The sequence below is a fragment of the Spodoptera frugiperda genome, chromosome 14 (assembly GCF_023101765.2).
Source record: "Spodoptera frugiperda isolate SF20-4 chromosome 14, AGI-APGP_CSIRO_Sfru_2.0, whole genome shotgun sequence".
Classification (NCBI taxonomy): Eukaryota; Metazoa; Arthropoda; class Insecta; order Lepidoptera; family Noctuidae; genus Spodoptera; species Spodoptera frugiperda.
In genome coordinates, this window is record NC_064225.1 from 4,017,553 (window position 1) to 4,043,552 (window position 26,000).

General features: G+C 37.1%; 2 long non-coding RNA genes across 2 annotated transcripts in view; one reads left to right on the plus strand and one right to left on the minus strand.

Moving 5' to 3' along the window:
- Positions 1-26,000, plus strand: part of LOC126911421 (uncharacterized) — a 369,919-nt gene that overhangs the window by 262,769 nt on the left and 81,150 nt on the right. The window lies entirely within an intron of this gene.
- LOC126911424 (uncharacterized) lies at positions 9,001-9,837 on the minus strand. The gene is made up of 2 exons (XR_007705976.1): positions 9,676-9,837; positions 9,001-9,576 (listed from the first exon to the last, which is right to left on the minus strand). It is a non-coding gene; the product is annotated as an uncharacterized LOC126911424 (long non-coding RNA).

A 26,000-nucleotide genomic window follows, 5' to 3' on the forward strand; every position in this document is an offset into this window, starting at 1 on the left:
CTTTAAACTATCTATACCCATTTCTGCTTAATATACATCAATGGTTTTGAGTGAAGTGTGCACAAATTTTGGATCCTCGCCATGCATGCTCTGTATCATTTACTTTGACTTCACACCGCCCAGGACTCAAGAATGGTGGATATGAATTGAATATTCCACACCTGTGTCAACTTTAAAGTGACAATAGTAAAATACCTATATTAGTAAACGTTTCAAATAATGACTATTAGGATAATTGTAACTTTATTATTAAGTTAGATATCAAATCTGGTGCAGGTTTACTTTATTACACTCTATATAAATATTCTTATTTATTTATTTTTACTTTAACAGCCTATAAGTGGCAACTGCTGACCAAAGGCTTCTTCTCACACGGAGAATGCGGAATGTTTGCTCGTTCGGAAATTTTAACCCTAGAGGTTTCCTCACTTCCCTCGCCCAAGGCGAGAAAAGTCATTGGATGATTTTCCCCCTCAAAAAAAAGAGGTTTCTTCACGATCTTTGCCTTTACCGTTTGTCAGTGGTGTTTAAATAATCTTAGACAGTACATACATATAACACGGAAATACATATAAATCTGAAAAATTAACATTGGTACTTGCCGTTGATAGGTTTCGAACTTTTGCCCCCATGCATGAGAAGCAGTACAAGAATATAATACAAGTAAAGGTTTTTTGAAGTAAACCTTGTACTTGGATATTAATTCCCTAATATTAAAACAACCGAAAATTCCTCAAACTATAAACTACAAACACAAATACATTTCTTATCCACCGCAACAAATCCTAGTCTCTCACATCTCAGCGCAGACACACACATATCTCAGAGGATCGCAACTTATCCGAGAGACTTAGGTCCCGATAGCTCGGAGGATACTCTTTGATACTCCAACTCTCAATTAATATAGATTCTCGCTTCTATTTGTCAACAGTACGTGGTTTCAGAAGGTATATCAATGTATGGGCTTTAGTAGTTTTGATGCAAGTTGTTTGTTTGTAAATGTATTGCATAGAGTTTGTGCAATAATATTTTCTAGTAAGATATAAAGATATTCTAGTAATAATTATGAATGTAGTATTTCATATAGTTATATGTATTAAAAATGGTACACTAGACGACCCATTAGGGCTGATGCCTAATCCGGAGCTGCGGACTACTTAGCGGGTTACCGGGGCTTCGGCTCAAAAGGCAAGAGTAGGAACGGCGTGATTTTTATTCAGTAAGAGTCTGACAATACCTCTCGCCTCGCCTATGGCCAGAAAATGAATTGAATGATTTCCCCCTCGAAATATGGGTATTAGGTCTCAGTTCCTAAGTATGGTGCTATAATATTATGAATGCTAAAGTTTGTGAGTTTATGTGTTTAGTATATTGTATCTTTGTTATTCAATTAGGTCAAAACGGTTAGGAAAGGATCATTAAAGGATCATGATGAAATTTGAAACGAGTACATTGAAAGAGGGGTACATTCGGGAACGCGGGTGAACCCGCTGGCAGAAGCTAGTATGGAAATAAAATCTAAAACTCCACAATTGCCACTCATACTTATAAACTAACAAGACCGTAACATTTAACTCAAGAATTTAAATAATATAAAACAAATGCAAGAGTTGCAGTACGCTACATTTAAAGAGTACAAAAGATAATATTTCTTGTAGAATCTAGAATTCCAGACGTAAGCTATGATTTAAGTAACAATAAAGCATTTGAATAACTCCCTAGGTAGTTGTTTAGTTTTTATTTGAACACTTTCTGAATAAATTTTTAGATAAGTAATGTAAAATGTTTTGAATTATTTTATGTGTTGTTACTCGACTTTGCAAGAAGGCTTGTGTATTGAAAAAACTGATAAGTTAACTTTTAACTGACTACTATAAAAGGAGGTGGTTTTCAGTTTACATATGTTTCTCCGCGATTACCGTACGATTAGCTTAACCAATTTTGATGCGTTTTTCAGTTTGTTGCACGTAGTAGCAGATTTTAGTATATAAACCGACTTCCAAAAGAAAAAGGAGGTTAAAGTCGGTTTCTGTAACCGTACTGTAGTGAATGAGGTTTCATAATATATACTGGCAGGCTGCGATATTAGATATTAGGCATGAGACGGTGTCAATAACGGAGCTGCCAGGAGAGAAAAAATTTTTTTTTGTTAAATGCACATACTAAACTGGCGCCCAACGTGGGACTATTTTTTTCGCTGTTAAGTACATTGTATGCGAGATACAAGTTTTATTTTAAGTCTTTACTTCTCACTTTCTTTACATGAAATATGGATGATACGTTGTAATGTGCATCTCTGTCTACATCAAGGATTAAGAGATATGACGTCATGATATATTCATGCTTTCTCCTAGTAGTTTTCATAAAAATCTTTTAAAGAAATAAAAAAAAATCTCTTACAAACTCTCCACAACAGAATCACACAAGAAACTCCGTACACCGTCTCTAAGGACCACAGTCTGAATCATTTGATATGTACAGTATACATGTCAGGTTATGTCTAATTAGATTAGCGACTGCCTAACTTTAGACAAGCAATGTACGTAATCCAATTTGATATGATATGTGTGTTCAGATGAGTGATATTGTTTTGTTTTAGAATTGAGGGCAGATTAAGGGTGCTTTTCTACCAGAGATGTGCTATGCTACGTTGCTGTGGATGCTTTTGGCTTCCATCAATCATATTAATTGGTACACATAGCTTAGCACTGGTGGAAACGGGTTCAATTAAGATATGTTTTTTTATGTGAAAAGATGCGTGTTGTTGATGTGTGCTATTGATGTATAAAAATTTTTCGCAATTTCATCAAAACCTATAAGTGGCCAATGCTGACTTTAGGCCTCTTCTCACACGGAAAAGATTTGAGCATTAATCACAACGCTTGCTCAATGCAGTTTCGCAATTTCAAACTTATAATAAGAAATTATAAGCCCAGGTTTTCTCAAGATATTTGCTTTCACCGTTTGTCAATGGTATCTAAATAATCTTAGAAAGTACATATAACTCCGAAAAAGTCACATTGTTACCTACCATATTGGTAGGTGTCGAACCCGCCACCTCATACAATACATGAGAAGCGGACGTCTTAGACCTCTGAGCCACCACGACTCATATTCGCAATTTAATAGAAAAATGTGTGAATTAATGATTATCTTATCGTCTTACTCACGTAACTGTTTGACGAGGAACTCGACTAGTTTCAAGTCATGCTAGGGGCTCATATTTATGAGCAGCATTCCGCGACACAAAACGCGGTTATTGCGCTACTACTGACCGATAACATAATTAATTCAGATCGGTCTGTATGTCTCACAAAAGTTATTATAAAATGTATGAAAGTATTAGAGCACTAAAATTAACGATATGCCTAAGATTTCATAAAGAACCAATCCCTAATAGCTTGACAAGTAGCAACATTAATCCTACGACGTCAGTACGTCACAGGGCAAGGACCCCACTCGCAAACAGCAAGATGTAAACAAAGATGATTAATTAAACTGACGAACGATTTAGCTTCAACTTGATTTGAGCTAAGGGCCCGAAGATTGTGGCTTCACCAGCGAAAAATTAAGAAGATTTTTCTAAATTTTCAAGTATGTACTGAAATAGGTGTAAAACAACCATGAAGCAAGAACAAAGAGGAGATGCCATAATGCGATTGTGCACTGTGATACAAAAAACGGCCCTGCCAAATGGTATTATAAGTAAAAAGATGTAGATATTATGATATTATAAGCGCTTAGAAAGTGGCACATTAAAAAACGTTGCCAATTGGCCATTGGACATCCGCAACACCAGAGGAGTCCAAGGTGCGTTGTCAGTTTTTAAAAAGGATTACGCTCTTTTCTTTAATGTTTGAAGGTCGCATCGGTTCGGAAATACCGCCGACAGCAGCTCATTCCACAGTTTCCCTATGCAAGGCAGAAATTTGTGTGAGAAGAGCACAGTTGTTTCATTGTTCTCAATCAGGTAATATCATAAAAATACACCCTTACTAATTTTCGCAGTTATAATATAAGTAGGATTGTAATATTTATACCTCCGTTTCATTCAAAACAATAGCTATTGAGAAATGTACGTGGGGTGTACAGATATTGTGATATTAAATTCTATAGTGGCGCCACCTACACAAATACACATCTGTAAAGTAAGTATAATGTAAAGAATTTACAATATTTGGTTTATTCGTGATATATGTAAGTACAAAGGTAAATGAAAAACACGGTTATGTTTTTGGTGAGAATGTTTTTATTTTATATTCACATTCATTCACAATACTTATTATTAATTTTATATGGCAAATACACAATACAATACTACATTTACAATTGTGGAAGAGTCATGCTTCGGCCCGATTGGACTGGCTCGACCGGAGTAATACCACGGCCTCACAAAAAATTGACGTGAAACAACTTTTGCGTTTGTGCTTCGTTGTGTGAGTGAGGTTACCGGAGGTCTAATTACTCTCATTCCCTATCTTCCCATTCCCCGATTTCCCAACAACCCTTAAATTTTTAACCCGCAGAAGACCGGCAACACACGTGTAATGCGTCTAGTGTTTCGAATACCCACGGGCGGAGTCGATTGCTTACTATCACGTCATAAAAAATATTTTCCTCACGATGATTGGTACTTGCCGTTGGCAGGTTTCTAACCCCCCCTGCGTGAGAAGCGGGCATCTTAAACCTCCGGACCACTACGACATTGTACGAATTAAGTATATAGAGACAAGTCTCAAAAACACATACGACACATTTTACAAAAAAATACGTTTATCGAAAACCCAGCCTATTTTTTGAAACTTTCAAACGACAGAGGTTGGGTGGGGTAAAACATAAAAACGGTTAAGAGGACCAAACAAAAACTAAATCTCGCCCAATCCTTTGATCCCTGCAATTGAAATATTTCACGTGAAAGTATTAATGGTTCGATGTGTGAAACGAACTGTTATTTACCAAATAGCTCAGTGTATACAGGCTGCGTAAAATGGTCTATCTCTTTTTTGTTGCCAAAAAGAGGTTTTGTTGCCAAAAAGGGGTTTTGTAGCGAAAAAGGTTTTTAAAAAGGTTCTTGTAGCTATTTGTTAGTGCTAAGTGAAATATGTTTTGGATTTTTTAAAGCGTAACTTTGTTGCTTTGTGCTAAACTATGAATATAAGTAAGTCTAATGTTAATATATTTCACATCTTTTTACTCCTTGAAGAGCTGGTTAAGGTTTTTTTATGGAACAAGCCGGTAAATGAGCAGACGGATCACCTGATGGTAAGCAATCGCCGCAGCCTATGGACACTTGAAACACCAGAGGCGTTACAAGTGCGTTTTCGGCGGTTAGGAATTTAAGGGTTGTTGGGGAATCGGGGATTGAGAAGATAGGGAAGGGGGATAACTGGGCCTCCGGTAACCTCACTCACACAACGAAACACAACGCAAGTGTTGTTTCACGTCGGTTTTCTGTGGTATCACTCCGATCGAGCCGGCCCATTCGTGCTGAAGCATGGCTTTCACTTAACTCCTCAATTAACGCAACAATTTAGTAGGAACTTAAAATAGTAATACAATTTCGTTTGTATCAGAGAAACACATCCTGTACCACAATATCTACCCACAGTACACGAAAGGCGAGTTATAGATTACCTTTTTGTATGATATCCTTTTATTGAACTATTCTATGTCCTTTTTATTGGCACTCCGTATATTGAAAGAGGAGATTCGACACATTTTTTGTGGTTCAACGATTTGACGCCCAAGTTACAATGTTTCGTGTGACATTGTTATTTTAGTAGCAGGATTGTATTGAGTCGTTCGGTACAGAGGATATTCAAGGTTTAAAAGAGGTGGGTAAAGTATTATGCGATGTTAAACTTCGCCTAATTATCGTTTAAGTGTGTGAGAGCCATGCTTCAGCACGAATGGGCCGGCTCGACCAGAGTGATACCACGGCCTCACAGAAAACTGACGTGAAACAACGCTTGCGTTGTGTGAGTGAGGTTACTAGAGACCCAATTACCCCTTTTCCCAATCTTCCCAATCCCCGATTCCCCAACAACCCTTAAATTCCAAACCAAAAGGCTGGCAACGCACTTGTAACGCCTCTGGTGTTTCTGGTGTCCATGGGCGGCGGCGATATCTTACCATCAGGTGATCCGTTTGCTCGTTTACCGGCTTATACAATAAAAAAATCACCCACTTTAATCCAACCACAAATAACTTCATTCACAATCATACTAGCTAACAATCTAAAGAGTCAAAAACAAAAGCTAGTTTCGCTAGTGACTAAACTGTCTGAAGCAATTTGTCAAGTGGATTGGAGAGCACCTGCGAACTACTGTTTTATAAGGATTCGAATAATCGGTGAAGTTTTTAGCGAAGGATAACTGGAGTGTGGATAGTGTTTTATGTATTTTCTTTGTTTGTTATTCTCGTTATGTATGGAACATGATATTTGGATTTGGATGTTCCTTTAAAAGAATAAACGAATGGAGTTCTTTTGCTCGTTCTTCTACATTCGAAGGTAGACTTTGAAACGAGCTAGCTTTACTGATGGATAGACTGACAGAGTATTATTTATTTCTTTATTTGTTGACATTTATGATTTAATTGGTATATTTTTTTTAATGTACATAATGGTTGATGTAGGGGCTTTTTAAGGGGGGAAAATATCCAATGACTTCTCCCACTTTGGGCGAGGCCAAAGGGAGTGTCAGCCTCTTTCTGATTAAAAACTACCCCGTTCTTACTCCTGCTTTACAAGCCGGAGCCTCAGTAAACCTGCTAGGTAGACTGCATCTCGGTTCAAAGTACTTGAAGTAAAATATTTAAGTTTATTTCCAAAAAATATAATTTATGTCTAAGATGCTACATCGAATCATAATTTCAGAGTAGAATAAGATTAACATCACGTTCACATCGCATTATACACAAATATTGTCTAAGGACCATTACGCAAGAAAAAAAAGCCAAAAGCCACATTAAAATTCACATATTTTCAGCCAAGAAAATGATTGATAACGTTCTTCAGAGCTCAAATACATTAAGGCTAAAAGAAAAAAACCTAATAAGTACGCCAAGAACATATTTTCTTGAGCCGAAAGAAGACAGAGTACATTTAAACGGACCGCACGAAAACATGCCTTTATTTCTAAGAACATACACAGAAAATTTTAATAATTTAATAGACGAAACGGTACAGCTGAATTAACTAACCAATCTAAGTTGACCTCTCAATTCTATCAAAGTTGATAAAGTTGAGAGTTTAGTTTATATTGGTAGGTATATCTTGATGTGCGTTTCATACATTTGGAGGCAAAGAAAACCTTTTAAAACCCATTTTTGTTTGTAACAAACACACGTTTCTGGTTGACAGTGATTGATGGGATACTTTTGTTTTGAAAATATGTGGAAAATATAATGATAAGTAATATTTTGATGAATGCGTGTATTACTGGCTGGTTCGGTCGGGTAAATGTAATTCACCTTTCTGGTGTGAATGGTAGCGTTATTAAGCTGTATTTTTGTGTGTATTTTTCGTATATACTCTGTCTGATTGCGTTACTGACTAGTCGTGCGTTAGGAACGGCGACTCTTAAATATAAGGTTTCATATCCAATGTTTCGTGTAGGTAAAGTGTGTGAGAGAGCCATGCTTTGGCACGAATAAGCCGCCTCGACCGGAGTCATACCACGGCCAAACAGAAAACAGCTTGCGTTGGGTTTCGTTGAGTAAGTGAGGTTACTTGAGGCCCAATTACTCATCCTCAATCTTCCTTCAAGTTTCGATTTTCCAACAACCCTTAAATTTCTAACTCCTAAAAGGCCGCTGACGCACTTGTAACGCCTCTGGTGTTTTGGATGTCCATGGGCGGCGGCGATAGCTTACAATCAGGTGACTCGTCTGCTCGTTTACCGACGTATACCATAAAAAGAAACATCTAACAAAAAATCTCGTCGCGTAATAACACAGGATTCATAACACAACAGGCGAAAAAATAGTCTTTCTACATCTTTGAAATGTAAAAGTCGTAATACTATTAATGTTTTCTACTATTAAACCTTAATAGCAATAGCCGTATTGCCCTGTCATAGTCCAAACCAGTTTTTGTGCGCATCAATTAGAACTATAACACACCCCCTGGTACAGAATATATTAACTTTTTAGTCTTAGCATATAACGGAGATATAGAGAAACTAGATGTGTTTTATAAGAAAAGTTTAGATAAAAAAGTTTAGGTAAAAAAACTTTATTCGCACTAGGCGAATAAAGTTTTTTTACCGACTTCAAAATACAGGACGATCTCTGTTTGACATTGACTGACTCTTGACTCGCTTTTGATGCGGTTTACAGCAAAGCTTTTCTCAGACTTAGGAGAAGGCTTTAGGTGATATTATCTGACTAAAGAAATACTGAGGCGACAAAGGAAATTTTAACTAAGCAATGGCGACTAAGCATTGGCGCTCTCTGTTTAACCTGATCCTTTAAAATGCAATCTTCAATCCACCTGCTCATGGTGGACATTATGGCAAACCCCTCTTTTCCAGAAAATGTCCAGGATGCCCATATATCGGCAGTAGACTTTCACAAGCTATAAATTGTAATGATGATTAAATGTCGATCGTTATCACCTTATCACAGACAGTACGTGTCCCGTAGCCACTTGAAAGTGCGTCAAAAGAAAAATGCAGCGTCACTGTTTAACCTTTAAGTATGGACGTAATTTTTTCTTAACACTACTACGGACGTGGAGTCTCACAGGCTCCTATATGCACATACTTTTTTTTTGAGAATTTGATATAAGGTTGATTTAAAACTGATTGGATATTGAAGGTAAGGGGTTTAGCAATGAAATAACGTGCTTATGTAATCAACTTTTATTTAAAAAAATATAGAAATGTGAAAAATCTAAGATTATGGCACTTTTAAATCAAAATTTACTTAGGCTACAGTTTGGCTATTAAAAACAGCCAAACTAATTACTATAACAAAATTAGTCTTTTTTTCTTAAAATATAATAAACAAGGAACCGAAAACACAAAACACCTACTTCAGGTACCTAATACAAAAAATATTGACAACAGTCTAATAACGCTAATTTATTGGCAGTCAGTGCACAAAGGTCTGGAACATTGGAGACACACAGGTTTCTTGCACCCAACACAAACATAGATAGTCATCCTATGTTTTTTCGCGGGACAGATTCTACATGCTCTTCTGGACCCTTGAATGGTTTCTTGATCCTGGACACCTTCTGTAACCATATCATCACCTAAAACGCGATTCATAGTAAACCTCAGTTCTCTTGGCAAACGTGTATTTATAACACGTCTTTGCACATGAGGCACTACAAGCACACATGCTAGTTTTTTTAGAAAAGCTCCTCTTTCCACAGCTTCATGGCACTCAAGTCTAGGACACGATATAGCAACACCATGGGCCATCTCCTTGTTCGACGGCTACTGGAGTAAACCGAACATTTTTTGTCAGCCTCATCACGACACGAAATTTTTTAACACAACCCGTAGACGGTCGTTTTGATTTAGAAGTACCGGCATTATTGATTTCTGACATTTTGTACTACAGAATCTGAAACAAACATAATCGCCTTTATAAAATATATTATATGACAACAATGGACGTGTAGCCTGATAGGCTCCAGTCAATTTTTTGATGGTTATTACTTACGTGATATTCACCGGACGACGCAACCTCCTCCCTCGTTGGCAGCTTGGCAACTAAAACCAAAGCTACTGAGCCGCTCAATCGCGGAGAGCGAGGGGAAATAGGCGAAACTATGAAAACGTAAACATTAAGTAGCCTGTGAGACTCCACGTCCATACTTAAAGGTTAAGCAAAACTAGGACAAACGATTATGTCACATCTAGTTAACTGTCTACATCCATGGTCCTCATATCTTTTTGTGGGTTCAACAACCTCATATATTTTAATATTATGATGACGCCACAGGCTCTCTGCGTTCTTGTCTAAAGAAGGCTTTTTATACACATTTCCCTTGTCTTACTGAAATATTCATACTGAATAGATTTGCGGTTTGAGGCGAACAACGGATTGACGTTTTTACAAAACGAAACCTTGATGTATGTATGCTTTTATTCTGTCTTGTGTTTGTTCAGAGATATAAGTTCTATATCTATATGTACATTGGGCTTAGAACAGGAATCAATATATACAGTTCATTCAAATGTCAATTTCTTGCCGGGATCAAAACAGCACACGTTTGTAACAATCGATTTTTAAATCATAATGTTAAATAAAAGGAATGTATGCATGCTCGAAACCTACCGACGGCAAGTACCAACGCGACTTTTTCTGAGTTATATACTTTCTAAGATTATTTAGATTTAACACTGACAAACGGTAAAGGAGAACATCGTGAGGAAACCTGGGCTTATAATTATTGCTTATTATAAGTTTGTAATCGCCAACCCGCATTGAGCAAGCGTGATGATTAATGCTCAAACCTCGTCTCAGTGAGAAGAGGTCTTTGGTCAGCAGTGGCCACTTATAGGCTGTTGATGTGATGTGTTAAATAAAGGTATCATCGTCATCATCAACGTCTTAGAGTATGACGACGAAGAATTTGATTTTTTTATGAAAAATGCCGGTAATCGAGCAGACGTATTACCTGATGGTAAGTAATCACCGCCGCCCATGGACACTTGAAGCACCAGAGGCTTTACAAGTGCGTTACCGGCTTTTTGGGAGTTAGGAATTTAAGGGTTGTTGTTCGGGAATGGGGATGGGGACGATTGGGAAGGGGGGAATTGGGCCTCCAGTAACCTCAATCACACAACGAAACACAACGCAAGCGTTGTTTCACGTCGGTTTTCTGGGAGGCCGTGGTATCACTCCGGTCGAGCCGGTCCATTCGTGCCGAAGCATGGCTCTCCCACACTTAAATTGATGATTGATGGATTTCTTTAATGATCAGTTGTAATTTGTCTAACATAACATACCTTTACTTACCTTTTCAAGACAGACCACAACTAATATTCCCTTTTAAAACTGAATTCAGCACATAGCTTCCTATATTTCCAAAATGTTTTCGTGTCGCTACAATATCGGTGCCAGGTCGTAGTTTAGCTCGACATGGTGCCGCCCGTCGATGTTCTGGTTAACTGGGAAACGCCATGTTGCCAACGTACTGTCTGTATACTAACATAGTAAGCTGATGGAATAGATACGTGGCTAGGGAAGGTTGACTGAATGCAAAGAATTTGTAATATGATGGTAAAGAATTTATGTCACATGTTTATAACCACGTCTAAAGATGACTGCACGGTTGGTGCGGTGGCTGGGCAACTGGCTGCCGCGCAACGGGTAGCGGGTTCGATTCCCAAATCACACAAAGAGTTGCTCCGCACGGAGTGTGAGTGTGATCCACAAATTGTTGTATGTTTGTTAACGCACCCACGACACAGGAGAAAATCCTAGTGTGGGGCAATGTTTAAAAAAAAAAATGCAAGTAATATGAGATTTAGTACCTACGACGTACATATTAAGTTACATTTACTTTACCAAACAGTCTAGCGGTTCTATTAAAATTCGTCACACAACATATACAGTATACACCTACACATAATATCCTCAAATGGGTACATTAGTATACAAATAAAACGCTATGTAAGACAACACCGCGCGTTCTACTAGGACTACATAGCAAATATTGCGAGAAATGTTCCGCCGAAGTAAATGCAAAGTTTTGAGGTCTATTATGGTTAGAATCGTGGTTGTAGAAAATATTGTTTGAATGTTTTATAGCCGTAATAAATGGAATTTTGTTTTATATTCGGAAATCGAGGTGAACACACTAATATATAATATATACATGGTTTTGTCTGAGGCCCAAATCAAACAGATTTTAATTTTGTAACAGGTATGTCATAAAGGCATTTGTTACTCAGACTATAAACTCTTCATTTGTGATAGAAGGAAAAACAAACATATTTTCGCATTTATAATATTAAGTAAAGACTGAAGGTCAAAACACATACTACGTGGTTTCAAATTGTGGCTACCGTTAGCTGCCAGCGTGCTTACGGCGCGCTGACTGCGCGCTGGCCACCCATCGTCGGCTTTTTTTGTATTGACGTTATGAAATATATCATACGATATACGATTTAAAGTTCAAATTTCAGGTTTAATCAAGTTACTGGGTTGGAGCGCTTTAGCGAACACTTAACGCCACAAATAAAATATAATCATTTTCACTCATCTTATTTTATCGCACACGACAATAACTCGCACGATTATCTATTGATGAGCATAAGCAGTATATCGTGTGTTACCAGAATAACGTTCCCCTTATGGAAATATTGAACGCCCGAGCTAACAGGATGACGGAAATTTCCATTTGTTGACTCTGTAATGTGGATGCATTGTTTAATACGTACATACGTTCTCAGGTTGATACTGACATTTTATTTCTTTTGCTAAATAAATCTGTTACTTTACGATTTTGTTTTTAAAGTTCAAAATTGAAGAGATGTTTGGTTATTTGCATTAATTTGGAATTGTTGTTCATTCGTGTATGAAAATGTAGCAATATATGAGTTGAGCGGATTTATTTAAGGATCAGGGTGCATTCCAACGAAACTCTGCTATACTACGAAGAAGAGCGGATTTTTCCAAGGATAAGAGTGTTTTTCCATCAGCGATGTGCTATGTAGCAATTATATGAGGATATAATAGTTAAGCTGTGAACCTATGTGCCGTTTTCAACTATACTACGCTATGTAGCTGTGCGAGGAAGGTGCGCAGCTCGAGTTTGCGATGTATGGATAGTAGGAAGTCAGCCATAGCACACATCCATAGCATAAATTCATAGGACGCATCTTTCCATATAAAAAAATTGCCTAGCTGAGTCCGTTTCCACTAGACACTGCAACTGTTGTTCGTTGGGATTTTCTATCCATAGTTATTCGCATGAAAACTTCACTTGTGTATTTGTTCTTCACACCGATTGTCTATGTGCGACTTCTGTCAACAGTAATCTGTCATCTGTCATCTGTCACTTGTCATACGCATATCGCCACAGTATAAAAGAAGATTATAACTCACTTTCTCATTTTATAACTTAATCTAAATTACACTTAAAGTTTACAGTCAAAAGATTGAATATTAAACGAACGTCTCCCGCAGGCCTTTTCAAACTATCTGATAACATATCGCAGCCTTTAAGTATTAACTTCAAACATTAATTGAATCAATAATAAATTTCCTGTAATGTCTTACACAACAAGATTAAGACAGAGTTTACATGGAAGGAGATTATATTCGATTTATTAATGTACCTAAGGCCCCTTCCCCACACGGTGACTTGCTGCAGCGATGCTGTCACGCGTCTGCGTCTTTACAGTCGCGAAATGCACATAAAAGTAACATGTGTTAGTACCGATGCTTAGTGCTTATGTGAACTGCCTAGCGGGTTACCGAGGCTCCGGCTCGAATAGCAGGAGTAGGAACAGGGTGGTTTTTAGTCAGCAAGAGTTTGACACTCCCTCTCGCCACGCATAAGACGGGTGAAGTCATTGGATGATTTTCCCCCCTCAAAAAAAAGGTTTCTATACGACGCCTTCCTTTACTTTTAGTCAGTGGTATCTAAATAATCTTAGAAAGTACATATAAAGGTAATCGTCCACAGGCCCGCATTGTACGCATTCCATATGACGTCATCAGTACGCATCGCATGTCGTATTGCCGATGATACGGTCTGAACGATGCGAATCAGTGGACGCAGTTGTAAGAGTTTCTATACAAGACAAACTAAAATCCGTTGCGTACGATGCGGGCCTGTGGACGGGTACCTTAACGCGAAAAAGTCACATAGGTTTCAAAACCTCATATATGAGAAGCGGGCGACTTCAAATTCTGAGCCATATTAAAAAAATCTAAACAGCATGTTACCATGTAAACCCTCCTTACATCTATTTGCAGCGAACGTGTATGTAACCTTAATAATCCCATCAGTAAAGTTTTAATTAGCGACTAATGAGTTAACAAGCAAGCAGTACTTGTTATCTCATTTATTAGTTCGACTACAAACTTGTGAACAGATTTAAATTAAATATATGTGTCTATGAAGAGGGTTATGTCTTGAGAATTTTGTTTTGGAAGACTTGCTGATGCCTGCAGCTTTGCTTAGGGGGTTAAGGACTTTGTGACTAATAAAAGTAGCCTAAGTTACTCCTCAGTACAATAGGTACCTATCAATATCCCGTCAAAATTGGTTAGCCCTTTCAGAGATTAGCCGGAACAGACAGACAGACAGACAAAAGTTGTAAAATATATTATTGGAAATGTAGTAAAAAGTGGTTATGTCAATATTACAAACAGACACACTAATTTTATTAATTATTATGTTATCGGCTTACTCACGTAATCTTTTGACGAGGAACTCGACTAGTTTCAAGCCATGCTAGAGGCTCATATTCATGAGCAGCATTACGCGACACACGACGCGGCGATTGTCGCACTGCTACTAATTTTATTAATGCCAGGCAAGGGGTCTCAGGTTATATTCCCACGTCGGGCAAAGAATTGCCGGGCTCTTTCGGTGAACAGTGGGTGTAGACACACTATACAGTGGCATTACATGCCATAATGTGCACCTCTGCCTACACTTTCCGGCCTTCGGGGATTAAAGGCGTGCCGGTAAAAAAAGATATCTCGCTTATTTAACCTATTTTTCTTCCACATAGCTAACATTTTTATCATATTACTTAAACAAAAATTTCACCAAAAAATACAGTATTTCCCAGCTGTAATGTTCAACACAGTGGGCCAGATGAAGCGAGGCCGTGGAAAAAATGTACATACATAAATACATATACATATGTGTACACGGACCTATTTTTTGTAATGGATATTTTGTGTATTCTAATTGGGTGGAAAGTTTTTGAAATTACTCGTTATTACTCGTGTTAGACAAAAAACATTTATTCGAGCACTGTGTGCGTTAGAGGTTTTGTATGTATTCATTAATTTAGGTCTTTCGGTTTTTAGTTACTGGGTATTTCGTTGCTATGTTGTTTTAAAGTGTAATTGTAGAGTTAAAGTGGGTGTGGTTTAAAAGTCGAGCTGCGGACTACCCCGGAGCTGCGGACTACCTAGCGGGTTTACCGGGGCTCCAGTTCAAAGCAGGAGTAGGAACGGGGTGGTTTTTAGTCAGTAAGAGTCTGACACTCCCTCTCGCCTCATCCAAGGTGGGAGAAGTCAATGGAAAAAATATTGTGTGGTTTTCAATCATGGGTTTAATTTCTGAGTAGAAATTTTATTTCGATTATGATTATGATACTTCGAATTGGATTCGCTGTATTAAAATAATAAGGTTGCTTTTCCACCAAAGATATTATGCTATGTTACGTTGCTGTGGATTCGTTTGGCTTCCACTAATCATATTCATTGGTACACATAGCACTGGTGGAATCGGACTCAGCTACAGTTTTTATATGAAAAGATGCGTGTTATGGATGGCTTCCCTACTATCGATACATCGTATACTCGAGCTGCGCATCTTCCTAGCACAGCTACATAGTTTAGTATCAATGGAAATGGTCACATAGTTTCACAGCCCAACTGCTACATCTTCGTAGCACAGCTACATAGCACATTTCTGATGGAAAAACATACAAATTACTGGTGAAAAGTCGCTGTACTTTTAATACCTAAACCTATTCCATTTACCTGCTCTTTAAAGATTAAAAAAGAAATCCAACAAAATCGTTCAACGTAAAACATTTAAGTACGGTACCTATGTAAAATATCTCAAAGTACTTGAAAGGAGTTTAGTCTTTTATCTTCACAGTTTGCGTTATACAACAAAGGTACATGACCTACAGACGTTCTGTTCTGTCTGGGACGAACTGATTGAGTGAATATATTTATACTACACATATGGTTTTACTCGCTTTACGTTTTTTTATGGAATAAGTCGGTAAACGAGCAGACGGATCACCTGATGGTAAGCAATCGCCACCGCCCATGGACACTTGAAACATCAGAGGCGTTACAAGTGCGTTGCCGGCCTTTTGGGGGTTAGGAATTTAAGGGTTGTTGAGGAATCGGGGATTGGGAAGATTGGGAAGGAGGGTAATTTAACCTCATTCACACAACGCAAGCGTTATTTCACGTCGGTTTTCTGTGAGGACGTGGTATCACTCCTGTCGAGCCGGCCCATTCGTGCTGAAGCCTGGCTCTCATACTCTTGACAATTGACGATACTTGATGATAAAATTAAGATATTTTTTGATGGAAAAGTATGATCCTCATGTACATATTGTGACGTCAGCAATGCTTTACGGATGACGTATTCATTATAAAATAAATAAATAAAAACATAATATAACAATTAAACACCTTTTAAAATCCATATTTAACAATAAAACATGAATAAATCATCTTACATAAATATTACATTTATGGCCAGTCATAAATAAGACAAAGATAAATAAATGTCGGAATGTCACTCGGCAGAAATCGTGCGAAATACTCGTATAAAACTTTAAAATAAATGTCGAATCAACGTGTTGTCATAAAAATAAAATAATATTGACAGGTATAAAATAAAAAATGCAAACAAATAAATACCGTGAATTTTTATTTATGGCTCAAAAATATATATTTGTTTTTATGCGATGATAACTTAACTATATTATTTACTTTATGAATCAAAAAATATATTTTGTTTTGTAAGCGAGTATTTTATTTGTGACAAGCAAATTATGATGTTTGCTGAGTATCAAGCAATATTGATAAGTTAATTAAGTAATTGTTTTGATTAAATAATCTCTAATATATTATTATTTTAACAAAGTATATTTGGAGATAAACACGTAATGAAAAGCAATTACGTAATAAATGTTTTGACCGTGGGAGAGCCACGCTTCGGCACGCATGGGTTCTCCCATACTCAATACGGCTCGACCGGAGTTAACACGGCTTCAGAGTACACCACCGTGAAACAACGCTTGTGTTCTTTTTTGAGGTTACAGGAGGTACAATTACCCCCCTTCCCGATCTTCACAGTCTCTGAATCCCCAGCAATCGTCATATTACTAAGTACCCCATAAGTTTACGTGTATAATACTAATACATTTTAATGTATAAATCCTTCTACACACAAAGCTTACACTGCAGTTTGCATAGACGATCTCTTTAAAGTTTAAACCTCACTTCAGCTCGATCTGCAAACATTTTGCTCATTCAAGGAGCGTGTAGTTGATGGAATTTCTTGGAAAAATGATAGAGTTGTCTTAATACTGTCTGCAGTTTGGATCCCACGGTTGTGTGAACATTGATGGACTTACTTGTAGAGTTTAAGAGGATCGTATTGGGATTGGTGGCAGAGTAAGGGTATTTTTTCGGCCAGAGATGTGCTATGCTACGTTGCTGTGGATGCGTTTGGCTTCCAGTAATCATATTCATTAATACAAACTGGTGGTAACAGACTCAGCTAAGCTATGTTTTTTATATGGAAAGATGCGTGCTATGAATAGTGCTATGGATGCCTTCCCTACTATCGACATATCGCATACCCGAGCTACGCGTCTTCCTCACACAGCTACATAGCTTAGTATCTGTGAAAACGGTCACACAGCACATCTGTGGTTGAAAATCACCCTAAAGATGATTATGCATTTTGTTAATACCTACTTAAGTACCGACCATCTGACCAAAGGACTGTATAATTGACAGAGACTTACACGGTGACAGTCTACTCCTAGTACTATGAGCCTTAGATCCCAACGTACGGTGCGTCATGTTCGCGTATGGATTTCCCATAATCTTAACGTTTAACAAGCTAGTTAAATTGATTGTTAAAATTTTTCCAGATTATGAGAGAGCACTGCAACTTGCACCCAAATGCAACTAAAAACAACTGTGTTTTTTTCTATATTATCGTAAATAATACATTCTCTCAACACTCGAAATTAACACATACACTACAAATAAACTTCCCTCACACCAGAATTTAGAACCGAAAAAGCCCATCGTATTTCAGTCTTAGAAATAAAACACGCCATCGATCAATCCATTTAGCACCGACAATGGTTCAGTCGCAGAGACAAAGGACCAAAACTTGTGTCACCTTTTTGCCGTACCATAGGACCAAAAACCAAAATTCTCTAACCCACTTTCGTCCGTACCATTCCGCGCGGTTTTTGTGCACTTCAATTCGGTAACGAGTTATGTCTTGCGTAAAATTTTATAGTCCGTTATTTTGACAGTATTTGTGCACTGTTATCGTTATTATGTCCGGCCCATCGTTAAAAATTATGACGATTTATTATTGGGTTTCGTTTTTTTTTCGTTTTATGTAAACTGTGTAGAAGGGTTGGTTTTAGGATGATATCGCCATAACGTTTTCAGAATAAATATGTTATATTTTAGGATAGAAACGTTTATTTAATAATATAGTAACTTATTATTTAATAATCTACCCCGTTGGTCGAGTGGTCAGAAGTGCGACTGCCGGACAACGCGTCTCGGGTTGGACAATGTATTAAGTAAGTATTACCGGGCATATTTCGGTTTTTCGAAAATTTCTCAATAGTAGCATGGAGTCTGAAATTGTGCCCAGGATATGGCAATAGGCTCACTTTCCTTCACTTCACATGGGACTTATAACAAACATGGTGATAAGTGGGTGTACATTGTATAGTGGCAATACGTGCCGTAATCTGCACCTCTGCCTACCCCTTCGTGGATAAAAGACGTGACGTTTACGTTGGTCACTTGTTATCCATCAACTATCATATATCAGCAACTTGAACTACAGATAAAACAGTTAATATAAATTAAAATAAAGTTTCTAATAGAAAAACCAAATTTAATAAGAAAAAGATGAAAAAAGAAAGTAAAACGTGTTCCAAATTCCTATTTAGTTGTTCCCTTTGTAGTTTTATAAATATCCATGTTTTCGTTTTCGTTAAAAAACACGTTTCTCGTTATTATTCTATTGGATTCCGTTTTATTTCGTAACGACGCTTACCTACGTCTTGTGAGCCAAGAAACTCAATTAGAGAGTCAAAAGACTTACGTATTGCGTACGTAAGGACCAAAAAGTTTGTATAAGCGTATTACGTAAGCAGGGAAGATTTTTAAAATAAATTGTAGTATTACCTATTCAATTGTTGCCAAGGGCATCGCATATATGTAGACTTTTCTTCCCTAGGTATGTGTAATATTATGTAAATTGGAGATTAGACAATTGAATATGATACATGATCATTTAAGTGTGGGAGAGCTATGCAGTAGGAGTTTGACACTCCCTCTCGCCTAGCCCAAAGTGGGAAAAGTCATTGGATGAATTTTCCCCCTTAAAAAAGTGTATTGTTATCCTAAGTTTGTCTTAGCATTAAATTGTAAAAAAGTATTCCGTAAACTTCTGAACCTATATCCTTAAGTTTTTGTTTAGGCTTAAAGTAAGTTGTTGTGTAGAACTTTGACTTTTAGGGCATAAAAAAGAAAAAATATGTGTGTTGTTCTTGTTCTTATAAACGAACGGATAAAAGCATTGGTTTCAAACAAATATGGTAGATTTATTTTTAGGAACGGTTGAAATAATTTTATTTAAAGTAACATGCAATCGAAGACGGTAACATATAGAGTGGTGAATCATCATCATCATCATCAAAAGCCGTAAGAATTCCACTCCTGGATAAAGGTCTTCCCTTTAGAGTGCTTTTCCAACAGATATATGACATGTAGCTATGCTGCGGGATATAATAGCTAAGCTGTGAAACTATTGTGACCGTTTCCACTGATACTAAACTATGTAGCACATCTCTGGTAGAAAATCACTCTTAGTCCTCCACGCTGAATAACAGCTCGCCACCTGCAAAATAGGCAAATGAAAGATATTGGGCCAAGCATATTAATATATCTTTGAAGGTTATCGCCCTATGGAAGATTCTCAATTCAACATATTCGTAAGAACACTTCAAAGAATTAGTGAACTAAGTATAAGTCTCGAATTGCAAAGTAAATAGTGAGAGAACTTGTAATCCTAATATAAAGCATTGTTATTTTTCTTTTACTATTTATTAGTACACGCTTATCTTTTTACTTGTGATAAAGTTAAATAATAAGAACAAATAAGTATTATATTTTTATTTAAGAACTTAATTTCAACTTCTTGATAGTTAAGTTAAATGTTCAAGTAGTTTATGTACAATGTACTTATTATTGTATAATAAATATCTCATAATTATATGTATATACTATACGTATATGCTTTATTATATAAAGCTGAAGAGTTTGTTTGAACGTGCTAATCTATGACACTACTGGTCAAACAGCAAATCTTGTTCTTATCCGTAGCCTATGCTACAAAATATCACGCTACAATCAATGGAAGCCGAGCAGTGCAGCTTCTGAAACCGCGCCGGAGTCGCTAGTTTAAGAATATAACAAACTAATATGTTCACCAATTTTGGACGTTTGTCCGTCAATCACGCTGAAACTATTGAACGGATTTTGATGGGTATACAAACTTAACATACAGCTTATTATATATTTTAAACCACGGTAACGCGGGCGAAGTCCTGGCAGAAGCTAGCTTAAACTAATACACAAGCAGATTGCACTGAATATTACAATTTATATGCAACATCTGTCATTTGTCCTCTATAACCCCTAGCAAGGGGTGATACAACACTCGCAGTTCGACTTTCATAGGTGTCTGTATGACATAGGGATCAATGACCTGACTAACTTGTTTTAATATCCTGTGTTCCTTAGAGGGGGCAGAGAGCGTCCACAGAAGTTTTCCATTGCGATCTGTCTTGAGCTTCACGCTTCACCTCGTTCCACGTCATACTGATGCTTGTCGCATCTGTACGGCATCAGTCAGGGATGACTTATGTGCTTATCGGGGTGTGAAGAAGTCTCCAGATAAAATGAAAGAATCGATTGTTTTTTTAACCGAGTGATGGTAAGAGTGACTGATATGATTTTAAGGTACACATTTATGATAAGTTTTAATAATTCTCCGGAGCTGCGCACAACCTTCAAGATGTCTACCAATCCCTTTAGAGTGTATAAGGTGGTTCCTTGTCTAAGATCGACGAAGCCGCTGGTAGAAACTATTACATTATATTTTTTAATGTCCAGTATTAATTTCACTATAGTACTAATACCTTAACACATTAAGTGCGGAACAGGGCCTATAACACCTCGTCTATGTCGTTAATGGAAAGTACAGCAAAAAGAGCAGGGAACGTGTTAAATTAAAAATTACAATGCATTCGATAAAATTGAAGATTTATTTTCAGTAACAGATTGACTCATAATCATACCAAACTTTAATTATGTGTTGCAAGGGTTCATAGGCCACGGTAACCACTTAACATCAGGTAGACCGTGTGCCTTCTTTATACCGGCGCCGTCAGTGGTATAATTTTATTTAAAAAAAATAACAGTACAGTACAGTACATCATCACGCCTTTTATCCCCGAAGAGGTAGGCAGAGGTGCACATTATGGCACGTAAAATAACATGAAGATATTAATATTCCACAAAGTTCTTCCATTATCACTGAGCGTTCCAGTAGCTTTCCACCATAATCTTGTAGTGCGGCGCAACACTACACATGCACAATAATTAAATTAGACCGCGTTCGAGACTGCGCGATCTCGTTATGTATATTAATGTCATAACATGCTGGCAAAGACGAAGGAATAGAACAGATAGTCAACTTTTCTATAGTTTCTTGCTCATGAATTTGACTGCACGGTTGTCGCGGTGGCTGGACAACCGGCTGCCGTGCAACATTTAGCGGGTTCGATTCCCGCACGGAGCAACTCCACTCCGGTATGATCCACAAATTGTTGTTTCCGGTCTGGGTGTCATGTGTGTGTGAACTTGTAGGTTTGTAAACGCATCCACGACATAGGAAAAAATCCTAATGTGGGGAAAGGTTTAAAATAAAAGTTGCATCTAGCATGGCTTGAAACTAGTCGAGTTGTGAGATTCGGTTGCATGCTTGGAATTCCTTTCATGTATGGTAGGAAAAATGGTAGGTAGGGTTAACGTATGTAGTTTAAAAGCTTCAGGCATATTAGAGGACGTTGCCCGCTTTAGGGCCGCCATACATGGACTGCTTAAAGTTTAGGAGTACCTAGAAGTGGCGTCACGATACATTTCCAATCAATATATCTTTGAAAGTATTTGCTTCCGTAAGAAAATAAATAAATAACTGTTTAATTTTTTAAATAAATCTACAAGTCGGGGGACTTCTGTCGCCTGTGTGGAGTGTCAGACTCTTACTGACTAAAAATCACCCCATTCCTACTCCTGCTTTTCGAGCCGGAGCCCCGGTAGGTAGGACTAAAATATACTGGATAACTAACTATTTGTGCAGTGCGTGTATGGCGGCTCTTAGTCAAATGTGTAATCCCGGCTTTAACGAATAGAATAGTAAAAAAATTGGTAAGAATGCATTCTACTCTAGATCTGAAAGTTTTTCAGATAGCTCAAAGGAGTTTCAACTCTGTACATTATCATAGTCAATGGCCTGTGACATAGAGGGCGTTGCGGTAACATTGTTATTGGTTACAGTAACAAAGAGGTGCACCGTCTTGTTTTCAAGAGTCGGCGCGTCTTCAGCGTGTGGTTGTAAACAACATAGCATTATGCTTTCTACTCGGTAAGAGGTCGGTAGATGTTTTGTACATATATTTTTAGTAGTCATTTAAATATGTTGTAGTTTGTTCTTCATTCTGTCTGTCTCGTAGGTTCAGGTTTTATTTTTGACGCATGCTAAACATTACTGGGTATGTGTTTGAAAAATTGGTTAGTAGAGACATGTGGTCTGGAATTGTCAAAGTTAAAGTACAATTTTATTCAAACCATTTAATAAAACATGAATACTTTTGAAACTTTGCTTACTTACTTTTGAAATGTCGACAAATAAAGAAAAAATGGTCTGTCAGTCTGTCCTTCAGTGAAGCTAGGCCTAGGTGCACGTTCCAACGTGTATCTTCTTATGTACAATAACGATCAAGACATTCATTTCAAAAAATACATATTTCCAATTTCTCTGATACATTTTTCCAATCAATAATTTAATAGATATTTAATGATTACTTAAACTATTCCTTAGTAACGATTTTGTATGGAAAACAATTGCTAAGGACTGGGTTAAGCAACCATTAAATTACTCTGAGTACGGCGTTAAGTCGCATTTTAATTAATTGCGTGTAATTTTGAGGTTTTAATCGTGTTTTTAAAGATAATTATTACATTTACCAAATATAATATACGCAAGGTTTTAGGCTTACTCTTATTTTACTACCATAAAGGTGTATCACCAGAGATGTTCTATGCTACGTTGCTGTGGATGCGTTTGACTTCTACCAATCGTATTCATTGGTACACATAGCTTAACACTGGTGGAAACTATGTTTTTTAAATGGGAAGATGCGTGCTATGGGTGGCTTCCCTAGTACCAATACATCGGATACTCAAGCTGCGCATCTTTCTTGCACAGCTATGTTGCGTCGGCGCCTCTTCTTAGCACATCTTACTCGCACAGCTATATAGCTAACTATCAGTGGAAACAGTCCCATAGTTTCACAGCTTAGCTTTTACATCTTTGTAGCATAGCTACATAGCACATCTCTGCTGGAAAAGCACCTTAACAGGGTAATTTACCCATTACATATAATATTTTAACACATAAATCCCTAATTCAGCTAATCTCACTAATTTGTAAGAACCGCTTCTAATATAAAAACTATAAATCTACATGTAGCAACTTGATAAATGGCTTCATAAAATTGTTTGTCACTAAATTCCTTTAATTTATTTTGCGAGTAACATACTTTATTATACTATACTTTATCCCGTAGCATATAAGATTGGTTTTTCTAAAGCATGTTTTACAAGTACCTATGTAGTTAAGTCGTTTTGTTTTTGTGTAATGTAAGCTTTTTATATGAATTACTGTTTGTATGGCCATGTGTTAGTCAATGAAAAAGTATGCCCATATATGTTGATAGCTTGTACACTTGGTTGCGCATCAAGTTGGTAGAACCATTATAAATAGACCTTTGAATGTTTAAATAGATCATAGAAAGTGAGACCATAATAAATTGGATATGTGTAGTTTGATGTGTCGGTTGTGTGCGTACTACGTAGTATTATCATAGGACATTTGTCTTAGATATTTGTGGGATATATTTATTATAAGAAACTCCAATATGATATATTATTTTATGTACCTTGTTTGCCACATAAATAGAATATTGAATTAAGTCTTGCATTTCTTTTTATTTATGTAGACTTGAAGAAAATGTCTTTAAGCTGAAATGTGTCCATGTAGACATATTTTTGTATATGAAAGTTAATTCAAACATAACTTGCTGTTATGTTATATCTTTTCATTTCTATGTGGGTTTTAAGGGGGAAAATCATCAAATTTATTAATTAATTATTTAGTAGAAAAACATGCATAATTTTATAGCTTAAGTCAATACATTATACAGTTAAAGTGATATATTGACAAATTCAATGACATCTTTCGCCCTGAGTGAGGCGAGAGGGAGTGTCAGACTCTTACTGACTAAAAACCACCCCGTTCCTACTCTTGCTTTTCGAGTCGGAGCCCCAGTAAACCCGCTAGGTAGTCCGCAGCTCATCTTTATGGGTAAGCGGTGATTCATATCTTTATATATATAATTCTTCTGTAAGTGTGTATGTCACTGAACTTCTCTTAAACGACTGGACCGATTTTGATGAAATTTTTTGTGTGTGTTCAACGGGATCTGAGAATGGTTTAGATTCACAATTTTGTCCGCTGGACAATGTTTTTTTAATTAATTTTTAATTTATTAGTAGAATTGTTGATTTTCAATGTTTTACATTGGATCCGACAAATTTTCAAATTAAAGACGTGTAAACAGGACGACGTCTGTCGGGTCCGCTAGTATGTATGTATAATAGGGATGATGACGGGGTATGAAAATTTAAAATTAACTACTCCTCGTCGTCGTGCGAATCAGGCAAGGCGTCTTCGATTTCCGGTTCAGCCACAATATTGCTGGGCTATTTTTTCAGTTTTTCGTAAAATTTCTCAGTAGTAGCAAGTCTGAAATTGTGCCCGGTATATGGCAATAGGCTCACCCCCTATTACAAGGGACTTATAACACAAATGGTGGAAAGTGGATGTACATTGTACAGTGACATTACGTGCCGTAATATCCATCTCTACACTAACACCTTCGGCGATAAAAGGCGTTACGATACACACACACAATAATAGCCTCTATTAATATATAAGCAAGGTAGACTATCAAAATAAAACAAGTGCAGGCCCACACAGGCCACAGTTTATTTAATTAGTCCGATAAGTGCTTCATCGTTGAAAGGGTTGCATTATGAGGCCGTATAGCGCCGACATAATTCGTGTTCTAAGAATCATGGCGATGTTTTAGTGATGGGGTGCTATTGGGAAGAAGTTTTCGGAATTCGAAGTTAATGGAGAAAAACTCTACTAGTTTTGAGTCACAAAAGGACTCTTGAGCCTTGGGGCTCATGAGCAGCGTGCGCAAACGCGGTGACATCGCGCAGCCTACTATTCATGACGAAGAGTTCCTCTTTGATTCGAAACAAGTAGAGGTTTACTAACTATACCAGTTACACTAGTTAGTCTACACCATGAGTTTAACGATGTAATTAGGTCTGACACCTAAAACTTAAATTCTTAAACAACTTTCAATATCCAATCAAAACTAAACACATAAAAGAAAAACTAACAATCTTGCTTACTAACTTACTACTTATAATCTCATCAAAATAAAAATAAAAAACTTTCATCCAAAAAACTATAGCCAACTTTAAACAATCTCACTTCCCATCCCTACTTACAGGGCCCTTTTAATTTTGGATTTTCCGAGCGAACACACTTTAGCTTTAGATTAAAACATCCTGTAAATTTACGTAAGTTACGGCGCGGAATGAAAATGTTCTCACCCCCTATAGTCTAA